The sequence below is a fragment of the Bos grunniens genome, chromosome 20 (assembly GCF_055505025.1).
Source record: "Bos grunniens cultivar Pamir isolate PY7600 chromosome 20, Bosgru_T2T1.0, whole genome shotgun sequence".
Classification (NCBI taxonomy): domain Eukaryota; kingdom Metazoa; phylum Chordata; class Mammalia; order Artiodactyla; family Bovidae; genus Bos; species Bos grunniens.
In genome coordinates, this window is record NC_141184.1 from 15,963,422 (window position 1) to 15,970,650 (window position 7,229).

At 38.9% G+C, this 7,229-nt stretch overlaps 1 long non-coding RNA gene across 1 annotated transcript; it reads left to right on the top strand.

The window, feature by feature from the left end:
• The first annotated feature begins 1,318 nt into the window (after positions 1 to 1,318).
• On the top strand, positions 1,319 to 3,779 carry LOC147350133 (uncharacterized). The gene is made up of 2 exons (XR_015149092.1): positions 1,319 to 1,492; positions 3,689 to 3,779. It is a non-coding gene; the product is annotated as an uncharacterized LOC147350133 (long non-coding RNA).
• The last annotated feature ends 3,450 nt before the right edge of the window (positions 3,780 to 7,229 follow it).

Sequence of the window (7,229 nt, forward strand, 5' to 3'; positions counted from 1 at the left end):
TTGAAATATTGATTCCAACTTGTGCTTCATCCAGCCTGGCATTTCACATGATGCATGATGTCTTCTGTATATAAGTTAAATAGGCAGGGTGACAATATACAGCCTTGACGTACTCCTTTCCCAATTTGGAACCAGTCTGTTGTTCCATATCCAGTTCTAACTGTTGCTTCTTGGCCTGCATACACATGTCTCAGGAGGCAGGTCAAGTGGTCTGGTATTCCTATCTCTTTAAGAATTTTCCACAGTTTGTTGTGGTCCACACAGTCAAAGGCTTTGGCATAGTCAATAAAGCAGAAATAGATGTTTTTCTGGAGCTCTCTTGCTTTTTTTATGATCCAACACACGTTGGCAATTTGATCTCTGTTTTTTCTGCCTTTTCTAAATCCAGCTTGAACATCTGGATATTCTTGGTTCACGTACTGTTGAAGCTTCATTTGGAGAATTTTGAGCATTTCTTTGCTACGTGTGAGATGAGTGCAATTATGCGGTAGTTTGAATATTCTTTGGTGTTACCTTTCTTGGGGATTGGAATGAAAACTGACCTTTTCCAGTCCTGTGGCCACTGCTGAGTTTTCCAAATTTGCTGGCAAATTTAGTGCAGCACTTTCACAGCATCATCTTTTAGGATTTGAAATAGCTCAGCTGGAATTCCATCACTTCCACTAGCTTTGTTCATAGTGACTTGACTTTGGACTCCAGGATGTCTCGCTCTAGGTGAGTGATCACACCACTGTGACTATCTGGGTTGTGAAGATCATTTTTGTATAATTCTGTGTATTCTTGCCACCTCTTCTTCATATCTTCTGCTTCTGTTAGGTCTATACCATTTCTGTCTTTATAGTACCCATCTTTGCAAGAAATGTTTCCCTGGTATCTCTAATTTTCTTGAAGAGATTCATCTCTCCTTGCTATAGCAGAATTTTATTCAAGTATAAAAAGAGAGAGGAAGCTTCTGACATAGACATCAGAAGGGGGACGGAGCGTGCCCCCTTTGCTAGTCTTAGCAAGAGAGCTATATACATTTTTCAATTTGTTATTACAGTAAATCAGAAGAATGTCTCAATTTTGTAAAGGTCTTACCAGACCAACTCCCATGATTTACATTTTAAGATAAAGGGATTAGAGCTAACAATAGAAAGATCTTCCTAGACCCACTGCCATAATATACATTTAAAGATGACAGAATTAGTCAAAAGGGTCCTAAGAAGTAGAAACATGTCCTGGAGCAGGATACATTGTTGTTATATAATCACTGGTACAGAGTTTAAGCTGAGTTGTTTGTTTTGTAATCATCAGCTCTAGGCTTAAAGAAAAAAACGTTTTATGAGATGAAGGAATGTAGAAAAAAAGTTTATCCTTTTCTCCTTCTCAAGAGCCCCAGACCCCTTTCAACTCCTCTGAGATCCCAGACTTCTCATCAACTTGCCTAAGAATTGACTCTCTCAGAAGCAACCAGATACCCATCAACAGATGAATGGATACAGAGATTGTGGTACGTATACACAATGGAATATTACTCAACTGTTAAAAAGAATGCATTTGAGTCAGTCCTAATGAGGTGGATGAACCTAGGGCCTATTAGAGTGAAGTAAGTCAGAAAGAGACAAGTGTTGTATATTACCACGTGTATGGAATCTAGAAGGATGGTGCTGATGAACCTATTTGCAGGGCAGCAATGGAGATGCCGACAGAGAACAGACTTATGGACACAGTGGGGGAAAGAGAAGGTGGGATGAATTGAGAGAATAGCATGGAAACATATATATTACCGTATGTAAAATAAGTAGCAAGTGGGAATTTGCTATGTGACACAGGGAGCTCAACCCAGTGCTCTATGACAACTTAAAGGGGTGGGATGGAGAGGGAAATGGGAGAGGGATTCAGGAAGGAGGGGATATATGCGTACTTGTGGCTGATTCATGTTGATATATGGCAGAAACCAACACAGTAGTGTAAAGCAATTATCCTCCAATTAAAAAAATGCTAAGATGAAGGAAAAAACAATATACCAAATAACAGTGCCACTGATATTTGTGGGATTAATCAGATGAATTTTTCTTTGCATCCTTATAAATGGAGACCAAATTTTCCTCATTTATAACTGACATTGTTTTGGTCAGCCAAGTAGTTCATGTTTTAAATGTTTAGTCAATGACTGCTTTTTGGCCAGGAGTTTTTAACCCTTCCTGTTCATGGGAAAGTGAAGAGAGTAATTCAGAGAGTTTTTCATAAAAGTATTTGTCTTTTTAAAAGTTTATGTATTTTTTGACTGTGCCATGCAGCATGCAGGATCTTAGTTCCACAACCAAGGATTGAACCTGTGCCCCCTGTATTAGGAGTGCAGTTTTAAATAAAGATATATGTCCTTGATTAAAAAGAAAAAAGTTTCTTTTCATGAGCCTATATGCCTTGTGCCTTTTTAAGGATAAAAATTTTATTAGTGTATGAAATCTCAAAATCCACGAACCATTGGTTAAGTACATTTCTCCAAACTTCTCTCAGTCATTTTATTAAAAGCAATTTTTCTTCTGAAGCTGTGTACTTCCATTCACTTACATATTTAAATTCCTGGAGGGAAATCTTTTTGCAAAAGAACTATGCTCTTGAAAAAGGATGCTTGGCACAACTGTACACATTGAAATAGAAAATTGAATAGCAATATCATATATCTCTATCTCATGTACACTTGACCTTCATATTTTCCTAAGGCCCAAATATCACATTTGTTCCTCATTTCATTTCCTTTGAAGGTGGTTTTATGTTTCTCCCAAGTTTCCCTCTGAGTCCAGGAGAATTCACATTTAACATCATTTATTTATAAATTAATAAGCCTTCTATAATGTGTCTACTTCTTTTGCTTTAACTCCCCCAGATTCATGTCTTTACTGGTCAAATGACAAAATGATGGCACGATAAGCACCAATTTAGAATCATCAAGAAAGCTTTCGTATTTGCTTTCTTCACATATGTTTTTGATTATGTAGTCCAGGATTTAAGAGTAAGAAAAAAGAGTCCAAAAATGTTGTATTGAGGAATTCTCATCTTGAATACGGCTTTACATCTATTTCCCTAATTCTAAGGCAGTTTCAGATAAAGGAAAACCAAGCCAGACAGGCTGTAGGCTTCCCCAAAGGCATGGGTGTCGGACAGTCTACTAAAGCTTCAAACGAAATTGGCTATTTTAAACTTATATAAATATTCTGATACATTAAAAATGTATATCTTAAAGACTCAGTTTCAGTCACTAGGTAGACTACTGGCAACCTCACTATCTTTTGGCTTTTAAGCTGTGAATTTATTCAAGTAGAAACAATGTTGAAATAAGCACCAAAGACTATTCTTGCCTTGTTGACTAAATTAATCCTTAATATCAGTTGGTTTGTATTTAAGAGCCACACATTCAGAAACTCTGGCCCATCAATGTTGTTACTCAAAGGAAAAAGGCACTTTTTTTTTTTAAACTAGAGGAAACCATAGTTACTTGTAATACATTTTTGTTAACAAAAAGAACAGTGAAAAAAACTGAAAAAGAAAAAAAAAAATCCCTGAGCCCCTAAAATGAAAGCAATCCTCTTAATGGAAGGGAAAGACTACATTTCAGTACTTTACTGACAGAAAGAGCCCTGTTTGGAGATTTGCCATAAGCAGAAGGGAATGACACGTCTGATTACAATCACCTTTTACGCAGGTTTGGGAAATTTGATCTGACAGGTGAACCCCGTTAAAAGCACTGAGTAGAAGAACAGCAGTCCTGTAGCAGCAGTGAACAATTTCCATCCTCAGCACAGACGTCTAAGAATAGAGCTGCCTCTCAGCCGGAACCACCCACTGCAGCCACCAGAGTCTGACTAGTATGCAAATTCCCCAGAGGGTGCTTTTCCTTCTTCTTCTTCTTGAATAAAAAAAAAAACTATATATATATATATTTTTTTTTTAGCTGTGTATAATAGAGCCTATATTTTACTTGCTACCTATTCATCTGCTTTCTCTAGCAGGGGCTGAAAAATGCCTTGACATTCAGGGCAAAGTCTAAGTTTTCTAAATAACACATGCACACACAGACACACACACACTAGTAAAAACAACGAAACCAAAAATAACATAAATAGAAGACAAAAAAGAGTTACTTACATTTCTGATGCTAGCCAGAATTTCATTATAACTTAAAAAAAAAATCTTTTATTTCCTCTCTTCCTCTGTATTTTGTCTTTCCCATCAAGTTTCCTACTTCTATTTTTTTTTCCTTGATCAGCTAGTGAAATTCTAAAAAGATATTGCCACTGTCTCCTTCCTCCTTTCCTTCCTTCCTTCCTTCCTTCTGCCCACTGAATTCACACTGAGGCAAATACATACCCTGGGTAAAAACTGTAAAAAGTATATACATCATAAGTGTGTACTTTCTACATACACATCAAGTGTACTGTTTTGTTTTTTACTTTGCACAACACATTATTCATTTGTTCTTTGCTCAGAAAGAATAATGTACTTTTCTTGGAACTCATCTGTACTTTATTTACTTTCCCCCTCCCCCCACTTATCTATAAGAATAACAGGGAGATTAGTTCAGTTCAGTAGCTCAATAGTGTCTGACTCTTTGTGACCCCATGAATCACAGGACCAGGCCTCCCTGTCCATCACCAACTCCCGGAGTTCACTCAAACTCATGTCCATCAAGTTGGTGATGCCAGCTAGCCATCTCATCCTCTGTCGTCCCCTTCTCCTCCTGTCCCTAATCCCTCCCAGCATCAAGGTCTTTTCCAATGAGTCAACTCTTTGCATGAGGTGGCCAAAGTACTGGAGTTTCAGCCTCCCCATCAGTCCTTCCAATGAACACCCAGGACTGATCTCCTTTAGGATGGACTGGTTGGATCTCCTTGCAGTCCAAGGGACTCTCAAGAGTCTTTTCCAACACCACAGTTCAAAAGCATCAATTCTTCAGAGCTCAGATTTCTTCACAGTCCAACTCTCACATCCATACATGACTACTGGAAAAACCATAGCCTTGACTAGACGGACCTTTGTTGGCAAAGTAATATCTCTGTTTTTCAATATGCTATCTAGTTTGGTCATAACTTTCCTTCCAAGGAGTAAGCATCTTTTAATTTCATGGCTGCAATCACCATCTGCAGTGATTTTGGAGCCCAGAAAAATAAAGTCTGACACTGTTTCCCCATCTATTTCCCATGAAGTGATGGGACCAGATGATCTTCGTTTTCTGAAAGTTGAGCTTTAAGCCAACTTTTTCACTCTCCTCTTTCACTTTCATCAAGAGGCTTTTTAGTTCCTCTTCACTTTCTGCCATATGGGTGGTGTCATCTGCACATCTGAGGTTATTGATATTTCTCTCGGCAATCTTGATTCCAGCTTGTGCTTCTTCCAGCCCAGCGTTTCTCATGATGTACTCTGCATATAAGTTAAATAAGCAGGGTGACAATATACAGCTTTGACATACTCCTTTTCCTATTTGGAACCAGTCTGTTGTTCCATGTCCAGTTCTAACTGTTGCTTCCTGACCTGCATATAGGTTTCTCAAGAGGCAAGTCAGGTGGTCTGGTATTCCCATCTCTTTCAGAATTTCCCACAGTTTATTGTGATCCACACAGTCAAAGGCTTTGGCATAGTCAATAAAGCAGAAACAGATGTTTTTCTGGAACTCTCTTGGTTTTTCCATGATCCAGCGATATTGGCAACAGGGAGATTAAGGAGGATTAAATCAGAATCTAAAATAATTTTAAATGGTCTTTGATGTGGAGTGCTCATTAAAAGGGAATCCTAAAGGTTTCACATCAAGAAACTCTTCCAGAAGGCAGGGCAGTGGTTCTGAAATGTCATACAACCTGACTACCTAAAAACTTCTAGGATATTGAAATAAACAAAATCCAGGCACCAAGCCATGATTTTGAACCAGCAGTTCCTATGGAAGGCAGAGGGAGGGGAAGAGTTTCACAAAGCCCTTCTTTGGGAGTTCACTGAGATAGTGTGACTTTCATACAATTTTCAAAGAGACTTGGGTTAGAATCTGTTTTTCAGGATAATTTGATCTTAAGTAAATTACTTAACATCTCTGAGGCTCACTTACCTCATTAGGAAAAAGGAATAATAATAAGCTGCAGTGAATATTTTTTAGCAAGAGCCAGAAGTAACCAACTCTTGACATATACTCAATGAACCACAGCAAAGGTTTTAGTTTCTAAAAAAGCTGAGATTGTAAGCTCTGGCTTGTCTTTAAATTGCAAAGGAAAATGTAATGGGAAGACATTTCTTAATGTTTCCTTGGACATACAAAGACAATGACTATGGACTTGAGACTCAAGTTATCCTGGACGAAACAGCCTAGTTTGTAGTGCTGGGAGAGTGTGTAATTTCCTTGGTTTTGTCTTGCTGCAGCAAGAGGCGTGAGGGCAGGCCAACCCCAAATGAGGAGCCTCAACAAGTCTTGGCTCCCTCTTTTTATATCTTTTATCTCCTCCCCCTTGAGCCTGCCCTATGCAAATTAGGCCTAGCCAGCAGGGGAGCATGTTTGTTTCACCCGAGGTTCTCACTCAGGTCCAAGGATACTTCCTTTGCTCCCTTTTCGCGGGCCTTTTCCTTTCTTTGTCTGTCTTTTAGCCACCACCATTTTGGACCCCTTTTTCCTATTCTAACTACTTAACAGTAGGAAAAAAATAAAACACACATGCAAGGCATGGAAACCACTTGGTGTGGGGAGGTGGGGAAGGTCAAAATCCAAGATGGCTTTCCTGAGAATGTTCATATTAGGTTACTGAGATAACTAAGATATGAGTCAATGAAGGAGAATGAATCCCCTTTGTGTATGGCAGGTGAAGAACTTGGAATCCTATCTCTATTGTGTAGTTAACTTTGTGAACTGAGGACAGCATTAACTTCTTAGAGCCTCAATATGCTAATCTGAAAATTAGAGAACATGCCTGTCTAGGGATGGGGGTGGGGAATTGTGAAGAGAATCAAAGGATGTGTTTGGCACAGTGTATGAGTGTTACCAGGACTGTTGCCCCAGAATCATATCTCTGTCTCTCCCTGATGGAAACCAACTACTCTTATCTAAGTTTCAGGAAGAAGCTGCAGAGAGAACAAAGCAAGAACTGGATAGAACCTGCTAGGCCCAAGGTGGAAGTCTTGACTTACGGTAGACCTTGAACTTCATTGTAATACATTAGAATGCTAAAGACACACCCACCAGGGCCATGACTGCCATAATAACAGCCAGA